Source organism: Triturus cristatus, chromosome 12 (assembly GCF_964204655.1).
Source record: "Triturus cristatus chromosome 12, aTriCri1.1, whole genome shotgun sequence".
Classification (NCBI taxonomy): Eukaryota; Metazoa; Chordata; class Amphibia; order Caudata; family Salamandridae; genus Triturus; species Triturus cristatus.
In genome coordinates, this window is record NC_140595.1 from 300,748,216 (window position 1) to 300,770,639 (window position 22,424).

General features: G+C 46.0%; 1 protein-coding gene across 1 annotated transcript in view; it reads left to right on the forward strand.

The window, feature by feature from the left end:
- The window catches only part of LOC146775926 (cytochrome P450 2C23-like), a 768,862-nt gene that overhangs the window by 372,590 nt on the left and 373,848 nt on the right, over window positions 1-22,424 (forward strand). The gene's annotated exons all lie outside the window — the stretch shown is intronic.

Consider the following 22,424-nt stretch of genomic DNA (forward strand, 5'->3'; position numbering starts at 1 on the left):
TAATTCACATCTGCCTGGAGAGCTGCACCATCCCTTCATTTGTGGGAGGCTGTAGTGGGACCTGTGCCAGATTCATCAGCGCTTCAGAGGAGATTAATGTGAATTGGCGTCAGCTTCAAGGCCCACTGAAGGGTAAAAATGGATTAAAAGGAAGCATTTAACAGTGGAGTCTACCAAGGTTTCAAATTGAGTGACTCTGTTTACGGACTACAAGTCCCAGCATGATGATGACACACTAGAGCACTGTACAAAGCCCACTGGGGGTATTTAAATGAAGCATGCTGCGTGGGAAAGTTTCAGAGTCAATCTGCTGCATCTGCTTATCACCCGTGATTAAGAGGCAGGAGCCTTGAAACGCGTTGGGACATTTCATTTTGAAAACTGATGCCTGTTCTTTGTGAATATAAACCGGAAGGTTTTCCTCTTAAGTTGTGTGCGCTCTCGTTGCTTTGGGGCATCTTTGGTTTAAATATAAATATATATATATATATATATATATATATATATATATATATAATATATATATTTTTTTTAATAGTCACCAAATACGTGCGCTCTCAGGCTCAAAGTAAACACCATCCAAGTGAATATGCAACCGGGTTTATTCCACCACAACGCGTTTCAACTGCATCCGCAGCCTTGATCACGTGAATACAGTGCACAAAGCAAACAAACACCTTATAACGTCAGATATCGCGTCATAGGCACAAAACATAGAGGTAGGACAGTACATTTGGCAGCCATATTGGAGTTCTAACATGTACTCATTACTCTGTGTAAAGAATCATCACAATCGATTGAAAATCAAATTGATTTTCCACTCATCATTGTGACAGTTGCGTAAACAAGAATAGAACCAGACTTGGTTATACTTAAAACATAATCAGTATAAGTACAACATAAACGTTGGCATAGGTCAAGGTTGAAAATTAGAACAGGAGCGCTACGTTTAACGGGGCAGAGAAAATTGTTTGGCATAGTTTTCAAAACTACGCAGCCGCTTAACGCCTCGGACTGAAAGTGCTAAGAAAAGTGCCTGATTTTACGTGCAAAGTGCAACTCAGCCTCAATAGCATCACGGAGACACTATACACAGTCAAAATGATCCAAGTGCTCAAATAATGTATAATGGCTTAGTATGGACACAGTAACATCCTGTATAGATGGAACACAAAATAAACACCATGTTTGGTAATCAAATAAAGTACAGTGCCTGAAATTGTGAAGACGCTCAGTATTACCGGCATCCAGCATACATTGCGCTCATTTGTTGACAATATCAGTACCAAAAAACTGTGCTATGCCACTAAAATAACATTGACAAACAATAATTAGCCTAGTGCACAATTGAAATTGTGTATAGTATCTTACATTGAAAAGAACGCTCCAAATATTATTCTAAAAGACTATGCAAGGTGGATCTGCTAACCAGTCTCATCACGGTGCTCTCTATTAATAATGCCAGTGATATCAGTCCGAGATTAATAGTGCAAAAAAGTCTAAAAGTGATTCCAAAGTGATGTTGAAGAAAAGGTTAGGTGACCCGTGTGAGTGAATAGATACCTTCCTTCTCTCCTGCACAAGAAACAACATTTTACAAAATTAGAAGTGTTAAAATATGGTACAAAATTATTCTACCGTAGCTTACAGTTTCTAATGCACAAATTCTTCGAGGAGAAGGCTCATCAAGATTATATCAGGTTAAAAAACATACATCAAGACAATACAATACATCAAGAGAAACTACAGTACATGAAGAGAAACCAAAACAATAATGGGAAAATCTGATAGGTCTATTCTTTCTTAAGATGTATGGAAAGTTCCTCATCCTGATTCAGACCCCAGGGGGCCTTGATCTGTAAATCCACAATATATTTAGATTATTTTTGCCTGAGTTTGAGTACCCTGTTACCACCTCTATGATCCAGCCGGATCTGTTCCAAAATAAAATATTTCCTCAAAGAGGAAATCGAGAAGTGTTTATCGAGATAGTGACGTGCTACCAGGTATTTGGGATTTTTGTTCGTGATAGCACGTTTATGCTCCAGGATTCTCTTTTTGGCCATGAGAGTGGTGCTCCCTATTTAATGTAACCTGCAGGGACATTCGATCACATATATCACAAAAGTAGTGCTACATGTCAAAAATTGGGTTATCTTTTTGCTACTTGATTCATGTGTAAATTCATTACGAAAGCTGCAGGTAGAACAAGCTTTGCAGTGCCCACAAGGAAAAAACCCTTTGAGATTATGAACACCCCTGTCCTGTTCAGGTGTGATGTCACTATGCACAAGCATATCTCTAAGGTTCCTACCTCGTCTATAAGTGATACTGGGTCTATCCTTGATGGTGCAGCCTATGCTGTTGTCATTCTTGAGTGTTTCCCAATTGCGTGACAAGATGCGCCTGATGCTGTCTGATTCAGAGTTAAAGGTCATGATCACCCTGGTATCATTTTCTGCTATCTCATCTGCACTAGGTGTTTTGTCCATCAGTGTGTCCTTTCTGTTCATGCCTTCTGCTCTATCAATGGGTTTTTTGAGGACCCAAGTGGGATAACATCTGAGTTTGAACCTTTCAATCATGTTAGCACTTTCTTTGTCAAGTGCCTCAATACTACTGCAATTCCCTTTTGCCCTCAGCAGTTCTCCATATGGAATACTCCATTTCAAATTTTCAGAATGACTGCTGAGGGTATGAAGGATACTGTTACCTGCAGTGGTCTTACAGAATAGGGAAGTATATATCTGATTCTGTCTAATCTCCACTTTGACATCCAGATATTCAACATTGTTGTCACTAATGTCGCCTGTAAGTTGTATATTGCGATCATTCATGTTGAGTTCCCCTATAAACTCCTGGGCCTCTGTGCAACTACCTCTCCATATGAGGAACAGGTCAAATATACCTGAGCCACAGTTCTATTTTGTTCAGGTTCTTGATGACTGTCTTGCCAGAGAATATCTCTTCTTCCCAGAGGCGCATGAAGAGATTGGCAAAACTAGGAGCAAAGCAAGAACCCATCACGGTTCCGATCATTTGCTTGTAAAGAATGCCATCAAAAACTAAAATATTATTGGTGAGGCAAAATTCTGTCATTTTGATGATCATACGGTTGTGCTCCCAGTTTTTGATGTGTCTGTTTTTAAGGAAATGCGTGCAAGCGTTAAGTCCTTGCTGATGGTCTATGAGTGTGTACAGTGAGTGTGCGTCTAACGTGATCAGAAGGAAATCACTTTCCCATTCAATTGTTTCTAGTTTACTCAGAAAATCCTTAGTATCCCTAATGTAACTAGGGAGTTTGATGACAATATCCCTGAGAAAGCGGTCCACATATTCGGATATGTGTTCGGCCACACTTCCTATGGATGACACAATCGGGCCTCCTGGAGGTGTTACAGGATCTTTGTGAACCTTGGGAAGTAAGTAGAGCACCGGTATCTTAGGAAAATCTCTCTTAAGATAGCAGTACTCTTCCCACTCAAGGATACCCTTGTCCTTCCACATGGTAAGTTTATCCCATATAGTAACAATGCTGTCACTTTATGTCTTTCTGGTGATATGTGTGTAAAAAGTGGTGTCTCTCAACTGTCGTTGGGCCTCAGTGATGTATTGGTCCCTATCCTGGATGACGATATTACCGTCCTTGTCCGCAGGATGAATAACTATGTCTCTATCCTCGGCTAGTGACCTCAGGATTTGTCTTTGTTCGAATGACAAGTTGTTGTTAGCTTTACCCTTTTTGTGAAGTTTGTGTCTGAGATCTATCAGGGCCCTGGTGACATTATAATGAAAGGTATCTATACCATCATGAGGTAATGTGGGTAGAAATGTTGAACTGGGTCTAAACCCAGTGGATGCTGCAGAGTCACCCATGATACCCATTTCATCCAATGTAGCTTGTTCGTTCGTCACAGAGGCACTCATGTCTGTGTCTCCGTGAAGTTCAAACAAAGTAGTAAGTGTATTGACATCTCCTATGTTAAGATTGCTAGTTAGACCCTCCTGTTCCACTGTGTTTGTTTCAGCTCTAGATCTTAGTTGCCGCAATATGTGCCATTTTTTCAATTTCAATTTCCTCACATAAGGTCTATCCTAGTTTCAACATAGTTAAATCTGGATGAGGGACAGAAGGCTAATCCTAGACACAGTGTGTATTTCTCCATATCACTAAGTTGTCTCTTAGAAAGAATAATAATAGTCTTATTAACCATAGTCTGATCCATTAATATGTCTTTTTGGAGCGCGTCTTGTTGCTTCCCATGCGGCCCCTTCCCCTGCCTCTTCTGCCACTGTTGTCGGATTCGTTGGCGTGTATTTCTCCGTCTCCTCGTCCTCTGCCTCGGCCCCGTCCTATCTGACCTCTCGACCTCGGTGTTGCTGTGTCCCTCGGTGTTTGTCGCGTTTTGCGCATTGTCCTGTACTCGTCTAAAAAAGTAATAGTGCGAATACTGCTTTCTTCCCCCCGCAGTTTCTCCTTTTGATACATCAGATTTTCTTTCACTAACTGTGGATGCCTCAGATGTGCCTCCTTCGGTAGTACTGACCATCGCTATTGTCGATGTTTCTTTCTCTTTATATAAGTGATCATATTTCCTACTGAAATTTAATATTCTTCCACTCCCATAGTCAGCGTAGCCTTTGTTTACGCCCTTTTATGTCCTCTTCATGTTTATGCAGTCTCTCCTTCATGTTAAGTAAAGTCTTGTTGAAAGTTTCAATCTCCATAATATTCAAAAGTTCCTCTTGTAGATCTTTAATTTCTTGGAGTAAAATCTCGCGATCGCTCCAGGCGTATTTGATTAGTATCTCCAACATACGCCTGGAGCTAAGTGCAGAGTTCAGGGACCATTCCTCAGGCATTTTAGGATTCGGTTTCTCGTACGAGGGAGTGATGAAAATTCTCAAACCTCTTGGGGCCATCTCTTGATCAACATAGTTCTGTAATGAAATGGCCTCCCACCATTTCGATATCTCTGCTCTTTTAAGTTTTTCCAATTTCCTTAGTTTTTCTTCCGTTGATTGGGCTTCTGGGTTTGTGTTTTCTTTTAAAGTTTTCTGTCCCAGCACCTTCCCAGTTGCACAAAAATGTCTATTCAGATGGTGTACTTTCGCCCCCCTTATCAATATAGGGTTCCTTCTGCCGTGCGTCAGAGTATATACTACTAATGTTATCCTAAAGCCACAAGGTTTTGTACAACGTTGGCATTCGCTAAACACAGATGATCGGAAAAAGACGAGCTGGCAGTCGTCTCTATATAATCCACACGTTTGTTAAAGTGACAGCAAAGAGCGTTACGTACTTGTTCACTGAACACCACTAATTCGCCAGCATCCCTCACTTAGTAATCAGCAGGTCTCCCGGTTACATCCTTAACTCAGACAGTAACTCTGTGTCGCTGGGAGCAACCACCCAGTGAATGTCCCCGCTGCCCCGGTACGGAAGAGAATCCCGCGCACCCGCCGATGCACGTTCAACCTAACTTAGACTAGGGACGGAAAACAAACACACAGGCTTACCTCCGTTCTGTTTCTCTCGCCAAATGTTCGTCCTTGTGTTCCAATGGGGTTTATTAACTCCAACTATCCTAAACATCAAACTCCTTCCGTACAGCTGGCACCCGTGGACGGTGGCGCACACACCAGCGGAGCATGCTGGCAAAAATCCAATTTTAATAGTCACCAAATACGTGCGCTCTCAGGCTCGAAGTAAACACCATCCAAGTGAATATGCAACCAGGTTTATTTCACCACAACGCGTTTCAACTGCATCCGCAGCCTTGATCACGTGAATCCAGTGCACAAAGCAAACAAACACCTTATAACGTCAGACATCGCGTCATAGGCCCAAAACATTGAGGTAGGACAGTACGTTTGGCGGCCATATTGGAGGTCTTTTATTTTTTCGGGTCCTCATCTCACCATTTAAGCCTCTGCGGATCTTATGAAGCCGCTATAACAATCTATGGGCCTCCCTGCTTACCGCATTCGCATTGGTCCCCCGACTGATCCCTTTTTCATAAAGGAGCTTGGTGTAATCATTGGACCAGCTATATTAATCTTAAGTTACGACCCCAACTCATAAGGGGATGCCAGATGTTAAATGGCTTATCCTCTACAGCTTCATATTCCAGTCGGCTATTGGGGGTCTTTCCATTTCTTACAAATCTCTCTCCGAGCTAATAGAACCAGATATAGTAATAGACCTCTATGTGACTGTGAAACTGTTTGACAAATTATATCATCATCTCCAAAGAAAACTAATGGCATATTAACATCAATGTTGATCTTAAAAATATATCGGAGAGAGTCGCCAACCTCCTTCCAGAAGATTTTCAATTCCGGACACTCAAAAAAGACATGTCGTTGGCCAAAGGTAGAAGGCATCTCGGGCACTTGGGAGGGGGGGCTGAGACAAACTTAGCCATCTTTGCTGGGGTGTAGTACAGTCTGTTGATAACAAAGAAATGGTTCTTTTTTAAACTAGCAGATTTGACATGCTTATACAATACCTTCAAAGAGGGCTCAAAAAGGGATTCTATTGAGGAACCAAGGGGGGTTTGGGTCCACACCATCATTGAAGAAGGAAACTCCTGATCTTCAGCTTCTATTAAATGATGATACCATACTGAGATTTCCTTCCTCAATGGGTGGATAGATTGACACAGCCTTTCGACCTCCCTGTTTCCTCTAACTTCCCCTTTTTCTGCATCGAACCAGGACACCAACTGTAGATATTTAAATCTAGAAAATCCAGCACCGATCCTAGTTCTCAAATATTCCCAGGGGTGAATCCCCTCGGAGTCTGCCAGCTCAGACCAGGTATTAATACCCGCCCTCTTCATAGGCAACGTCAAACTGTCTCTAAGGCAGCCCGGTGTTCCGGGCGCATCCCAAATAGGGGCAAGGTCTGAATAATATCCTATCCCCCATCTGAGTCTAACCTTATACCACAACTCCAAGGCTGCCCTCAAAACCATCAGGCGAACTCGCTTGAAAAACTTTCGAGCCCCAAACTTATATAAAAAAGCCTGGCCCCCTCCCCCTCCTTCAGCTCTCACCATCTCCCCCAGCAGCCTACCCCAATCTGACTCCTCTGGTTTCACAAGTAGCATCCGAATGCTTTTAAACTGGAAAGTTACTCTGTGTAAAGAATCATCACAATCGATTGAAATGCAAATTGATTTTGCACTCATCATTGTGACAGTTGCGTAAACAAGAATAGAACCAGACTTGGTTATACTTAAAACATAATCAGTATAAGTACAACATAAACGTTGGCATAGGTCAAGGTTTAAAATTAGAACAGGAGCGCTACGTTAAACGGTGCAGAGAAAATTGTTTGGCATAGTGTTCAAAACTACGCAGCCGCTTAACGCCTCGGACTGAAAGTGCTAAGAAAAGTGCCTGATTTTACGTGCAAAGTGCAACTCAGCCCGAATAGCATCATGGAGATACTATACACAGTTAAGACTTTTCTGAGCACTTTCCGTCCGTTAACAAACGCGTGGATTATATAGAAATGACTGCCAGCTCGTCTTTTTCCGTTCAGCTGTGTTCAGCGAATGCTCACGTTGTACAAAACCTTGTGGCTTTAGGATAACAGTAGTATATACTCTGACGCACGGCAGAAGGAACCCTATATTGATAAGGGGGGCGAAAGTACACCATCTGAATAGACACTTTTGTGCATCTGGGGAAGTGCACGATGAAGGAGGAGGCGGAAAGAAGAGCGGCTGCTCTCACTTTATTCTCAAGAAAGCTGGGACAGAAAACTTTAAAAGAAAACGCAAACCCAGAAGCCCAATCAACGGAAGAAAAACTAAGGAAATTCAAAAAACTTAAAAGAGCAGAGATAATGAAATGGTGGGAGGCCATTTCATTACAGAACTATGTTGATCAAGAGATGGCCCCAACAGGTTTGAGAATTTTCATCACTCCCTTGTACGAGAAACCGAATTCTAAAATGCTTGAGGAATGCTCCCTGAACTCTGCACTTAGATCCAGGCGTATGTTGGAGATACTATTCAAATACGCCTGGACCGATCGCGAGATTTCACTCCAAGAAATTAAAGGTCTACAAGAGGAACTTTCAAATATTATGGAGATTGAAACTTTCAACAAGACTTTACTTAACATGAAGGAGAAACTGCATAGAACACCGGGTCCACGGCGCTTAGAGCAATGGAGTGGGACGCTTTCAAAGTCGCTGTTAGAGGGCACTGCATAGGGAAATATGCCGGGGTAAGGCGAACTCTGTTGGAAGATTTGGACAAGGCGGAGGGGACGTTGAGGGCAGCGGAGATGGCGCGGCCTGGCCATCCCGAGCTCCAAGAGGCGGTGAGTGAGGCGAGGGAGGCGGTGGCGGTCGAGGTGGAGAGGCTCCGCAGCTTCGACTATAAGAACTACGTGGTGAGGGCGCACGCGGAGGGGGACAAGGCGGGAACGCTGCTGGCTTGGTTGGCCAACCCCAACAAACGTAGTCAACCGATCGTGGCCTTAGACAGGGAGGGAGGCGGAGTGGTCACGGCCCAGATGGATATATTGGAGAGGTTCGGCTCGTACTACGAGACACTCTACAAAAGCGCGCCGGAGGGACGGGAGGAGGATATCGACGATTTTCTAGAAGGATTACAACTGCCGCGCCTTGACCGGGAAGACGCAGAGGCCCTAGGCGGAGATATTGACCTCGCGGAAATCAGAGGGGCAGTGAACCGGATGGCCCGCAACAAAACCCCGGGCCTAGACGGCCTGCCAATAGAATTTTATGATAGATACTTGGACAAGCTGGCCCCGCGGCTTCAGGAGGTTTATAAGGAGGCCAAGTCGAGGGGTAGGCTGCCCCAATCTATGTGTGAGGCCCTGATGATCCCACTGCTGAAGCCGGGAAGGGAAGGACAGGACCCCGCTTCTTATAGGCCATTGTCGATGTTGACGACGGACTATAAAATACTGAGCACCATACTGGCGGCTAGGTTGTTGAGGCACATGCCGAGACTGATACACAGGGACCAATCGGGGTTCATCCCCGCGCGGAGCACCACGGCTAACATCCGACGACTTGTTCGCCTGATGGGGGATCTGCAGGTGAACGCTCGAACACCACTCGTCTTATCCGTAGATCTAGAGAAGGCTTTCGATAGCCTAGAGTGGGGATATTTATACAAAGCCATGCGGCGCTTCGGCCTTGGAGAGGGGTACATCGGTTGGACGAAGGTCCTATATGCCTCGGCGGTGGCAAGGGTGCGGGTGGGACCCCTGGTATCGCGCCAGTACTGCGTGGGCCGGGGCACCAGGCAGGGATGCTCGCTCTCCCCACTCTTGTTTGCACTAGCAGTGGAGCCCCTCACGGCGGAGGCCAGAACAGGCCGCTACTACAGGGGGTTGGATTATAGAGGGGCCCCGCAACTCATCTCCTTATATGCAGATGATCTGCTCCTGTTCCTGGAGAACGCGGCGGAGGCACTGGACGGAGCGGAGCGGCTCCTTGCGCGATTTGGCAGACTTTCTGGGCTACGGGTGAACTGGTCCAAGACCTGCTTATACCCGTTGCGGTGCGGCGAGCCGCGCCCAGCGATCCGGCCACTGCTCAAATGGGAGCCTGACTGCCTTCAATACCTCGGAGTACACATATACCACACTGCAGCGGATATGCTGGATGGCAACGTGGGCCGGTGTATCCGGGCACTGAAGGGCAACATGTCCTTCTGGTCCACCCTCCCGCTCTCGGTAACGGGGCGTGTCTCGCTGCTGCAAATGATTGCACTACCGCGGCTTCTGTATTATTTTCGCACACTCCCAGTGTGGATACCGGGCTCTGTTTTCCGACAGTTGCGATCGTTGGTAGTCTCTTTCTTGTGGGGCACGGGACGGCGCAGGGTTGCGATGGCGACCCTGACCCGGCCAAAAGACGAAGGGGGCCTGGCGGTGCCTGATTTTGAACTTTATTACCTGGCAGCGCAGTTGCAGATTTTTACGCAGGAAGTGGCGCGAGTATACCGGGGGCCGGAGCAGGACAGGGAGGAGGGCACCCCTCGCCATGTACTGGCGTATATTACGCTGCAGCAGAGGCTGGTTATCAGAGACCTATCTCTGGAGGAGCAGACGTTCCGGCAATGCTGGAATCGATCGCAACGTCGGGCCGGGGTGCGGCGACCGTATGCGCCGGAGATCCCACTGGGAATGGTAACGGCGCTCCCGCATGGCGGAGACTGGTCGGGATTGCAGATGTGGGAGGAGGCAGGCCTCCAAATGTTGGGTGACTTATACGAAGAGGGAGCGCTGGTCCCTTACCAAACGCTGCAAGAGCGCTTCGACCTTCCGAGGGGAGACTACCTGATGCATGCGGCGGTGACAAGTGCGATGCAGGCGCATTGGGGAGCGGGGCTCATGGAACCCGCCACATCCGCAGCCTGCCAGTACACCATGATGTCTGCTGGCACTTATAAGGCGGTGACTTGCCTGTACGCCAGAATGTTGCGTGAGACTCTGCGGCCGCTGGCGGCACTAAAGGCGAAATGGGAGCTGGAACTGCAGACTGAGATCCCTGACGCTACGTGGGCGGGGCTAGTGCGGCGAGCTCGGAAAAGTACCAGGAACGCGCGCTTTCAGCTGATACATTTTTATATCCTCCACAGGGCCTACCTTACACCGAGTAACCTTGGGAAGTATTTCGGGGTGGCAGATGCAGCGTGCCCTAGATGTGGAACGGTGGGAGTGGAGCTGGGGCATATGCTGTGGGACTGCCCTCACCTGCAAGACTACTGGAGGGCGGTTGGCGAAACGCTGACCGAGGTGACGGACAGGGACTTACAGTACACCAAGGCGGTTTGTGTCCTACACTGGTTTCCTCACACACCCAAAAACAAGAATACAAGTAGATTTATCGACATGGGCCTCCTATTAGCTAAAAGGGAGGTGACGAGACTCTGGAAGTCACAAACGGGCCCCACACACGGGAGGTGGGCCAAGGAGCTACAGAAATGGGCGGCAAGTGAAAGCACGCTTCGATATCAACTAGCGACCCGCAAGGCTGATGACAGGGCGCTGGAGGCGGCCACGGCATGGGAGGGATTGGTGCAAGCCCTGCGTAATAGTATGCTGGAGGAGGACGGGACGCTGTCCGAGCCCGAAGGGGTCCCCCGGAGCATTCCATCCACACAAACACAGTGAATAGTTATGTACTTCTGAATTGTACCCCAGACTAAATGTGAGGGCCGGGAACAGTCGCAGTCGCGGGCGTGGGCACGCGCGGCGGGGAGGGAGGGAGGGGGACGGGGAATGGGATGGGGGAGGGGCAGTGTTGGGGGCGGGGGACGGGGAGGAGGAAAACTCTAAAGCGGAACGTAGCCACCCTACCGTGTTAGCGGCAAAAGTAAAGTTCAAAATACAGTTCAGTATAATGATACCCTGAACATCGCTGCCCGGCCTCCGGGATGTGGGCTCATGAGCTGTGTACGGCTATCTAAATGGCCACGGGACATATGGCATTGTTGAAAGCGATGCAGGCAAAGTAAGAATGTATGCTGCTGCTATTATTGTTCTGCAATAAAAACGGTTTTATAAAAAAAAAAAAAATGAAGGAGAAACTGCATAAACATGAAGAGGACATAAAAGGGCGCAAACAAAGGAAACTCAACAGAGACTACGCTGGCTATAAGAGTGGAAGAATATTAACTTTCAGTAGAAAATATGATCAATTATATAAAGAGAAAGAAACATGGACAATAGCGATGGTCAGTACTACCGAAGGAGGCACATCTGAGGCATACACAGTTGGTGAAAGTGAGTCTGATGTATCAAAAGGAGAATTCTCAGGGGAAGAACGCAGTAATCGCAATATTACTTTTTTAGACGAGTACAGGACAATGTGCAAAACGGGACAAACAATGAGGGACACAGCTACACCGAGATCGAGAGGTCAGAGAGGACGGGGCCGAGGCAGAGGACGAGGAGACGGAGAAACAGACGCCAAGGAATCCGACAACAGTGGTACAAGAGGCAGAGGAAGGGGCCGCATGGGAAGCAACAAGAAGTGCTCCCAAAAGACATATTAATGGATCAGACTATGGTTAATAAGACTATTATTAATCTTTCTAAGAGACAACTTAGTGATACGGAGAAATACACACTGTGTCTAGGATTAGCCTTCTGTCCCTCATCCAGATTTAACAATGTTGAAACTAGGATAGACCTTTTTAAATATGTGAGGAAATTGAAATTGAAAAAAATGGCACATATTGCGGCGACAAAGATCTAGAGCTGAAACAAACACAGTGGAACAGGAGGGTCTAACTAGCCATCTTAACAAAGGAGATGTTGATACACTTACTACTTTGTTTGAGCTTCATGGAGACTCAGACATGAGTGACTCTGTGACGAACGGACAAGCTACATTGGATGAAATGGGTATCATGGGTGACTCTGCAGCATCCACTGGGTTTATACCCAGTTCAACATTTCTACCCACATTATCTCATGATGGTATAGATACCTTTCATGATAATGTCACCAGGGCCCTGATAGATCTCAGACACAAACCTCAGAATAAGGGTAAAGCTAACAACAACTTGTCATTCGAACAAAGACAAATCCTGAGGTCACTAGCCGAGGATAGAGACATAGTTATTCGTCCTGCGGACAAGGGCGGTAATATCGTCAACCAGGATAGGGACCAATACATCGCTGAGGCCCAACAACAGTTGAGAGACACCACTTTTTACACGCAAATCACCAGAGAGACATACAATGACAGCATTGTTACCGTATGGGATAAACTTACCATGTGGAAGGACAAGGGTATCCTTGAGTGAGAAGAGTACTGCTATCTGAAGAGAGATTTTCCTAAGATACCAGTGCTCTACTTACTGCCCAAGGTTCACAAAGATCCTGTAACACCTCCAGGATGCCCGATTGTGTCATCCATAGGAAGAGTGGCCGAACACATATCCAAATATGTGGACCACTTTCTCAGGTAATATAATTATTGCAAGACTAATCTAGTCTTAGATCAATATTTACAAAATTCATTTGTGGCCCTTCTAGACATGAAGGCCTTTTTCCTCCTTTAAATTATTCTTGGTTTATTTCTCGAGAATAAAGTGGCAGTGCAATATATCACAGGTAAATCATAACACTAAAAATGTGAGGGTAGTTCATTGCATGTCTTCGCGCAAGAATTTAAACCTTACAATCCAAGCACAGCCAATAAATTTGGCTACACCACAAGCAAGGAGGGGCCGCGGGTCAGCCTTTAAAATGCGTAGAGCAGTACAGTGTTCATGCGTGCTCAACTCTCTGCAGATAGGTTTAAGCCATTTCTTCCTTGCGCTTTTATAAGCAGGGCAGGCAAACATAAGATGGGATATGCTCTCTGTCGGTGCTTTGCAACAGGGGCACCCTAAGGGCGTCTGATGTGCGGTGCTCCATTTCGCTGTTAGCTCTCTGACCGGCAGTGAATCTACCCTGAACTGAATATAGAGCGCTCTATCGCGTGGTGTTTTTATAAAATCTAAATAATGGTTCAAAAAGTGTGCGTTGCTTGTGAAGGTAAAACTCTTCCGTCAGCCTTCCTACTCTTGGGTTGTTATGTTCTTGAGCGTCAACCCAGGCCCAATAACGTCTTTTAAGGTCAGCCTTACTAGGGGCGGTTTGCGTGTCCCATTCCTCCTTAAAGCCTAAGGCAGCGAGGGATTTTTTAAGATTGACTAGCCAGCTGATTCTTTTATTTACATCTAGGGCCATAATTTCTGTAAATGCAGCTGTGTAGTTGGCTAGTTCAGGGGTCCGACATAAGCGGGCCCAAAATAACAGGGGTCGTAATCTCGCTAAATCTTTAAAAGAGTGTCTACCCATATCTTTTAACAGCGGTTTCAATGGCATGCTTTTAGGTAACATCACTAAATCTCTTAAAAACTTGTGTTCAGACCTGCAAATGCTTTCAGTATTCTCGAAGCCCCACAATTCAGCTCCATAAAGGGCTGAGCTGACTGCTTTAGCTGCATAGATTGTAAGGGCAGGAGCCACAGGTCTGCTCGACGATAGACGGTGTTCTTTAATTAATATGCCCGTGACACGCTTATGATTTAGGAGCATCTTGTCAATGTGATGCCTCCATCGCATTTTGTCGTCTAGTCTTATTCCCAAGTAGTCGAACATTGGGACTTTATCCAAACGTGTTCCATCTAAACTAAAATTATCTCTGTAAAGTTTATAAGGGTTGAGCGCCATGAGCTTAGTCTTAGAAGTATTCACAATCAAGCCCCTAGATTCGCAAAAAGTATAAAATCTATCTAGGAGCTTTTGAAGCCCTGCTGGCGTTTTAGAGATAAGCAGTGTGTCGTCTGCAAAAAGTAAAGTGGGAACCCTCTCTCCTGCCAGGGCTGGTGCATCAGATGGAAACTCCTGCAAATAGCTCACCACTCCGTTCATATATAAAGAGAACAGGGTGGGAGCCAGAACACAGCCCTGGCGGACTCCTCTATTTACTGGGATCCTATTTGTATTTTGTCCCTGGGACCCCCACCTCACTTGGGCATAATTGCCTTTGTGTAGGCGAATCAAGATGTCTAGTAGAAGCGAAGGCATCCCCATTTCTTCCAGAAGGTGCCAAAGCCGGTCACGGGGAACTAGGTCAAAGGCAGTCTTTAAATCAATAAATGCCAGATAGAGGCTGCCCTTGCCAATCAAAACTACCTTCCAATATATTAAAGTGATTTCCTTCTGATCACGTTAGACGTACACTCACTGTGCACAATCATAGACCATCAGCAAGGACTTACCGCCTGAATGCATTTCCTTAAAAACAGACACATCAAATACTGGGAGCACAACTGTATGATCATCGAAATGACAGAATTTTGCCTTACCAATAATATCTTTGTTTTTGATGCCATTCTTTACAAGCTAATGATCAGAACCGCAATGGGTTCTTGCTTTGCTCCTAGTTTTGCGAATCTGTTCATGCGCCTCTGGGATGAAAAGATATTCTCTGGCAAGACAGTCATCAAGAACCTGAACAAAATAGAACTGTGGCTCAGGTATGTTGATGACTTGTTCATCATATGGAGAGGTAGTTGCACAGAGGCCCAGGAATTTATAGGGGAACTCAACATGAATGATCGCAATATACAACTTACAGGCGACATTAGTGACAGCAATGTTGAATATCTGGATGTCAAAGTGGAGATTAGACAGAATCAGATATATACTTCCCTGTTCCGTAAGACCACTGCAGGTAACAGTATCCTTCATGCCCTCAGCAGTCATCCTGAAAATTTGGAAGGGAGTATTCCATATGGAGAACTGCTGAGGGCAAAAAGGAATTGCAGCAGTATTGAGGCATATGACAAAGAAAGTGCTAACATGATTGAAAGGTTGGAACTCAGAGGTTATCCCACTTGGGTCCTCAAAAAAGCCATTCATAGACCAGAAGGCATAAACAGAAAGGACACACTGATGGACAAAACACATAGTGCAGATGAGATAGCAAAAAATGATACCAGGGTGATCATGACCTTTAACTCTGAATCAGACAGCATCAGGCACATCTTGTCACGCAATTGGGAGACACTCAAGAATGACAACAGCATAGGCTACACCATCAAGGATAGACCCAGTATCACCTATAGAGGAGGTAGGAACCTTAGAGATATGCTTGTGCATAGTTACATCACACCTGAACAGGACAGGGGTGTTCATAATTTTTTCCATGTGGGCACTGCAAAGCTTGTTCTTCCAGAAGCTTTCGTAATGAATTTACACATGACTCAAGTAGCAAAAAGATAATCCAATTTTTGATGTGTAGCACTACTTTTGTGATATATGTGATCGAATGTCCCTGTAGGTTACATTATATAGGGAGCACCACTCTCATGGCCAAAAAGAGAATCCTGGAGCATAAACGTGCTATCACGAACAAAGATCCCAAATACCCGGTAGCACGTCACTATCTCGATAAACACTTCTCGAATTCCTCTTTGAGGAAATATTTTATTTTGGAACAGAACTGGCTGGATCAGAGAGGAGGCAACAGGGTACTCAAATTCAGGCAAAAAGAGTCTAATTATATTGTGGATTTACAGACCAAGGCCCACTGGCGTCTGAATCAGGATGAGTAACTTTCCATACATCTTAAGAAAGAATAGACCTATCAGATTTTCCCGTTATTGTTTTGGTTTCTCTTCATGTACTGTAGTTTCTCTTGATGTATTGTATTGTCTTGATGTATGTTTTTTAACCTGATATAATCTTGATGAGCCTTCTCCTCGATGAATTTGTGCATTAGAAACTGTAAGCTACGGTAGAATAATTTTGTACCATATTGTAACCCTTCTAATTTTGTTTAATTTTGTTTCTTTTGCAGGAGAGAAGGAAGGTATCTATTCACTCACATGGGTCGCCTAACATTTTCTTCGACATCAGTTTGGAATCACTTTTAGACTTATTTGCACTAATAATCTCGGACTGATATCACTGGCATTATTAATAGAGAGCACCGTGATGAGACTGTTTGGCCTTTCTATTGGAGACTTTAATCTGTTGGGTGAGATGCACCTTGCATAGTCTTTTAGAATAATATTTGGAGCGTTCTTTTCAATGTAAAATACTGTACACATTTTCAATTGTGCACTAGGCCAATTTTTGTTCATCAATGTTATTTTAGTGGCATAGCACAGTTTTTTGGTACTGATATTGTCAACAAATGAGTGCAATGTACGCTGGATGCCAGTAGCACTGAGCGTCTTCACAATTTCAGGCACTGTACTTTATTTGATTACCAAACATGGTGTTTGTTTTGTGTTCCATCTATACAGGATGTTACTGTGTCCCTTCTAAGCCATTATACATTATTTGAGCACTTGGCTCATTTATACTGTGTATAGTGTCTCCGTGATGCTATTCGGGCTGAGTTGCACTTTGCACATAAAATCAGGCACTTTTCTTAGCACTTTCAGTCCGAGGCGTTAAGCGGCTGCGTAGTTTTGAGCACTATGCCAAACAATTTTCTCTGCCCCGTTAAACGTAGCGCTCCTGTTCTAATTTTCAACCTTGACCTATGCCAACGTTTATGTTGTACTTATACTGATTATGTTTTAAGTATAACCAAGTCTGGTTCTATTCTTATTTACGCAACTGTCACAATGATGAGTGGAAAATCAATTTGCATTTTAATCGATTGTGATGATTCTTTACACAGAGTAATGAGTACATGTTAGAACTCCAATATGGCCGCCAAATGTACTGTCCTAACTCTATGTTTTGTCCCTATGACATGATGTCTGATGTTATAAGGTGTTTGTTTGCTTTGTGCACTGTATTCACGTGATCAAGGCTGCAGATGCAGTTGAAACGCATTGTGGTGGAATAAACCCGGTTGCATATTCACTTGGATGGTGTTTACTTTGAGCCTGAGAGCGCATGTATTTAGTGACAATTAAAATTGGATTTTTGCCAGCATGCTCCGCTGGCGTGTGCGCCACCGTCCACGGGTGCCAGCTGTCCGGAAGGAGCTTTGATGTTTAGGATGTATAGGATATATATATCTATATATATATATCCGGCGGTCGCCAGTAGGTAGATATAGTTAGGACCTATTTTCCATAGGAAATCCGCAACATTCTATTTGGAATAACTTTTGCGCCGATTGATGAATCTTTGTGACATTTTCCAAACTTTTGGCCAGCTGTGGTCCGCTCCTATCCGTAAAGTTTCACGGTGATTCGTCAAGCGGGGGCCGAGAAAGAAGGGGAGTCCCAAAACGCGTTTTCCCCATGCATTTTCCCATAGGACCTTTAGCTGCAGCTACAGCCCGAACTGCTGAACGGAATTACACCAAATTTAGCAAACAGGTAGTCCTCAGTTCAGACTTGTGCCTTTTGCTTAAATGGTGTAAATGCGTTCAGTAGTTCCAGAGAAAATTACAGTTAAAAGTACATATATATCTATGGCCTCGGAGGATCCGCGCACCCTCCCGATCACGAGCTGAATTTTAATTGGCTGCCAACACTCTGAATCAGGAAGTGTTGGCAGCCATCTTGTGCCTCGGTTCTACCCCCCAAAAAACATTGCAAAACGTGAAAAGGGGGCAGGGTAGAAACACCCTGACCCCCTAGGCCTGCTCCCACAAGTTTTTTAAAAACGGGAGGATGCGCGCTCGATGCGCGCATCCTACCGATAGAAAAAAAAATTCAGCGTGGGCTCCCGCGCTGAATATGCTAATTTCCCCTCAGGGGGGCCAAATCCCGGGGGTATATTGAAAAATTAAGTGTGGGGGTCCCAGTCCCCCCCCACACTGCCCCGGGGACCGCCAATCCCGGGGCTTCTTTAAAATGGTTGGGGGGGATCTCAGGCCCCCCCAGCCCCGGGGACCGCCATGCCCAGGGCTTCAATACATTTGGTGTGGGGGCGCTCTCAGGCCCCCCCAGCCCCGGGACCCCCAGGGCAACTTCAAAATGTGGTAGGAGGGCCCCTCCTGGAGCCTTGTATAGGCCCTGGGCACCGCCACGTCCCAGGGCCGGCTCCTGCAGAGTCCCGGGGTGCCCAACCCCGGGACACTGCTGTTTGCAATGGCAGGGCGGGAGCCTCGTGGCTCCCACCCTGCCATTGCAAACTGCTTTGCTTCATTGAAGCAAGAGCAGGGAAACCTGCTCTCGCTTCAATTAAGCAAAGGAGATTGCTTTTCCATATGGGGAGCAGCATGTTAGCTGCTCCCCATGTGGAAAAGCAATGCCGGCTCCCGCAGGAGGCGGGGAGCCGGTGGGACCGTGGGGGGATTGGGGACCCCCCCATGGTCCCCAACGGTGGGGGCCAGCCCCGGGGATGGGTTCCCTGGGGCTACCAGTGGTCCGGGAGGGGGGCCACGCGCCCCCCTCCCCAATTAACATTAAAAAAAAAAATGGCCGGCCCGGGGGATGGGGTCCCCGGGGCCTTGAAGTGGCCTGAGGAGGAGGGCTACGCAGCCCCCCTCTTTTCAAATTACAAAAATATGTCAAAATATTGGCCATGTCCGGGGGAAGGCCCTCTTCCCGATGTAAAAAAAAAATGAAAAAAGATTGAGGCACGCCCTGGGGGATGGGGTCCCCAGGGCCAATAAATTAGAAAAAGAAGGGGGGCTACACAGCCCCCCTTCTAAAAAAATACCAAGACGGAATCGGGCCGGAGGCCACGCCCCCTCCTTGGGGTAACTAATTCCCCTTGAATACTGGGGGTCCCTGGGGGCCAACTAGCCCACCAGGAACCTCCAGTATGCGCCAGGGGGGCTGCGTTCCAGAAAGGTGTAATGAGGCCATGCCCCTTTTTACACCTCTCTGCAACACAGCTCCGTGGCGCTTACTGGAGGTACCTGGCGGGCTAGTTGGCCGCCAGGGAACCTCAGAATTCAAGGGGAATTAATCCCCCAACTTAAAACGTGCCACGGGGCACGTTTGCGCAGTGGTGAAGGTAGGGGGTGGGGCCTGAGGTGGTATGTGTGCAAACACGCCCTGTGGCGCGTTTTAAGTTAGGGAATTAATTCCTCTTCAATCCAGAGGTCCCCTAGGGGCCAACTAGCCCACCAGGTACCTCCAGTAAGCGCCATGGAGCTGCGTTGCAGAGTGTTGTAAAAAGGGGCGTGGCCTCTGAACACCTGTCTGCAACGCAGCTCCCTGGCGCATATTGGATGTACCTGGTGGGCTAGTTGGCTCTCAGGGGACCGCAGGATTGAAGAGGAATTAATTCCACACGTCCCCTCAGGCCCCGCCCCCTTCCTTCACCATTGTACAAATATTCCTCTAAAATCAGCCGAACTACAAATTACGATTTACTCACCTGTTATCGGAGAGAACCCAGTCCTGCAACTTTTAGCCCAGCACTGACCCTGAAAAGTAATTCTAAGCATACTTACCAGTAATTTGTATTTCCCTCCATAGGAATCCATTGTGTGGTTTTCAGCAGAAAAGTTTCAAAGTGTCCATTTTTGAAACGTACAAATATTCCTCTGATATCAGTCTAACTACGAATTCCGATTTACTCACCTGTTATCAGGAGAGAACCCAGTGCTGCATCTTTTAGCCCAGCACTGACCATGAAAAGTAATTCTAAGCGTACTTACCAGTAACTTGTATTTCCTTCCATAGGAATCCATTGTTTGGTTTTCAGCAGAAGTTTCTGTCTATTTTCACAAACTAAAAATATTCCTAAAAAATCGTCTGTATGACTTGAACACATTCTTTCAACTGTTTATAGGAGATTCACCAGTGCTGGATCCAGGATCCACCACTGAGTAAAAAATAGTAACGATAACACTACTTACCTGCTAAGTGAATAGGATAACATTGGGGATTCTATGTGCAAAAATGTGTGTCAACTTTTAAAATACAATAATATTCCTTAAAAATCACTACTGTAACCAAAACGCTTTTACTCAACTGTTTACAGGAGATGTCCAAGGACTGAATCTAGGATCAAGTCCTGTGGTTAGAAAAGTAATCCATAAAGTAACTAATTGCATTTGACTAGAAATTCACATCACATTGAGCTCAATGTTGCATTGTGTTTGAAATTGTGTTGCCCATTGCAACAACTGTAACTACTGTACTTAAAAGTCTATTGCCTTTTTGCAAAGTAAATAACCTAAAGTAATTCATTCTGAGAAACTATATTTTGTAATGTAATGTATAATGTAATTATAATGTAATTAAAAAAAATATATCTAAAAATAAATAGTTTAAAAAAATGTAGTAAATCAGTATCAAAAAATCAGTATAACAATTAATACATTAAAAATTGTCATTTACAAAACCTTTGAAATACACTGAAAAAACCATAGGTGTCAGGCCTGATATAGTTAGGAATTAGCATAGAAAAAACCTTTGAAACTCACTGAAAAAAAACATAGGTTTCAGGCCTGATATAGTTAGGAATTAGCATTTAAAAAACCTTTGAAAATCACTGAAAAAAACATAGGTTTCAGGCCTGATATAGTTAGGAATTAGCATTTAAAAAACCTTAGAAATTCACTGAAAAAACAATAGGTTTAGGGGTGTTATAGTTAGCTGGACATTTCACTCGAACAAAACCATTGAAATTCCTCCGATATAGTTAGTTGTACTAACTACATCTCGCCCGCCCGCAATCCACTGTTGATGATGTTCCATATTACATCATTCATGACATGGTCAGTGACATCACTGATGACATCTCAAATCACATCACTCCTGCCCTGTCATTACAAACTGCTTTGCTTCATTGAAGCGAGAGCAGGGAAACCTGCTCTCACTTCAGTGAAGCAAAGCAGATTGCTTTTCCATAAGGGGAGCTGCATGTCAGCAGCTCCCCTTGTGGAAAATCAATACCATGGGGGAATTGGGGTACCCCCACAGTCCCCAACGGATATTGCCGGACCCTGGGGGATGGGGTCCCCGGGGCCAGAAGTGGCCCGGGAGGGGGGCCACGCAGTCCCCTCCCAAACAAAATTTTTAAAAAAGGCAGGCAGGCCCCGGGGGATGGGGTCCCCAGGGCCATAATAGGCCTGAGGAGGGGAGCCACCCGGCCCCCCTCCGAAAACAAAAAAAGCAATGGCCAGGCACCGGAGGATGGGCCCCCGGGGCCAGAAGTGGCCTAGGAGGAGGGCCACGCAGTCCCCCTCCCAAAGAAAAAATAAAAATAAATAAATAAAGGCCAGCCCTGGGGGATGGGGACCCTGGGGCCAATAGAGGCCTCAGGAGGGGGGCCACGCAGCCCCCTCCATAATAATAAAAAAATATTTGGTCATGCCCCGGGGGATGGGGTCCCCGGGGCCAGAATTGGCCACGGGAGGGGGGCCCACACGACCCCCTTCCTATTAAGATATATATATATTTTTTTAAAGGGAGTCAAGCCCTGGGGGATGGGGTCCCCAGGGCCCAAAAAAGTAAAAGGTCGGGGGGCCACACAGCCCCCCTTCCCTCCAAAAAAATAGAAAACACACACGATTGAGCCGGAGGCCCCCCCCTCCCAACAACACTGCAAACACGCCCTGTGGCGTGTTTTAAGTTGGGGAATTAATTCCCCTTCAATACTGGGGGTCCCTGGGGCCAACTAGCCCACCAGGTACCTCCAGTAAGCGCCACAGGGCTGCGTTGCAGAGAGGTGGTCCAGGCCACGCTCCTTTTTACACCTCTCTGCAACGCAGCTCTGTGGCGCTTACTGGAGGTACCTGGCGGGCTAATTGGACCCTAGGGACCTTCAGGATTCAAGGGGAATTTATCCCCCAACTTAAAACACAACACGGGGCGCGTTTGCACAGTGGTGAAGGGAGGGGGCGGGGACTGAGTTGACAAGTGTGGAAACACGCCCTATAGCGTGTTTTAAGTTGGGGAATTAATTTCCCTTCAATCCTGAGGGCCCCTGGGGGCCAACTAGGCCACCAGGTACCTCCAGTAAGCGCCACAGGCCTGCGTTGCAGA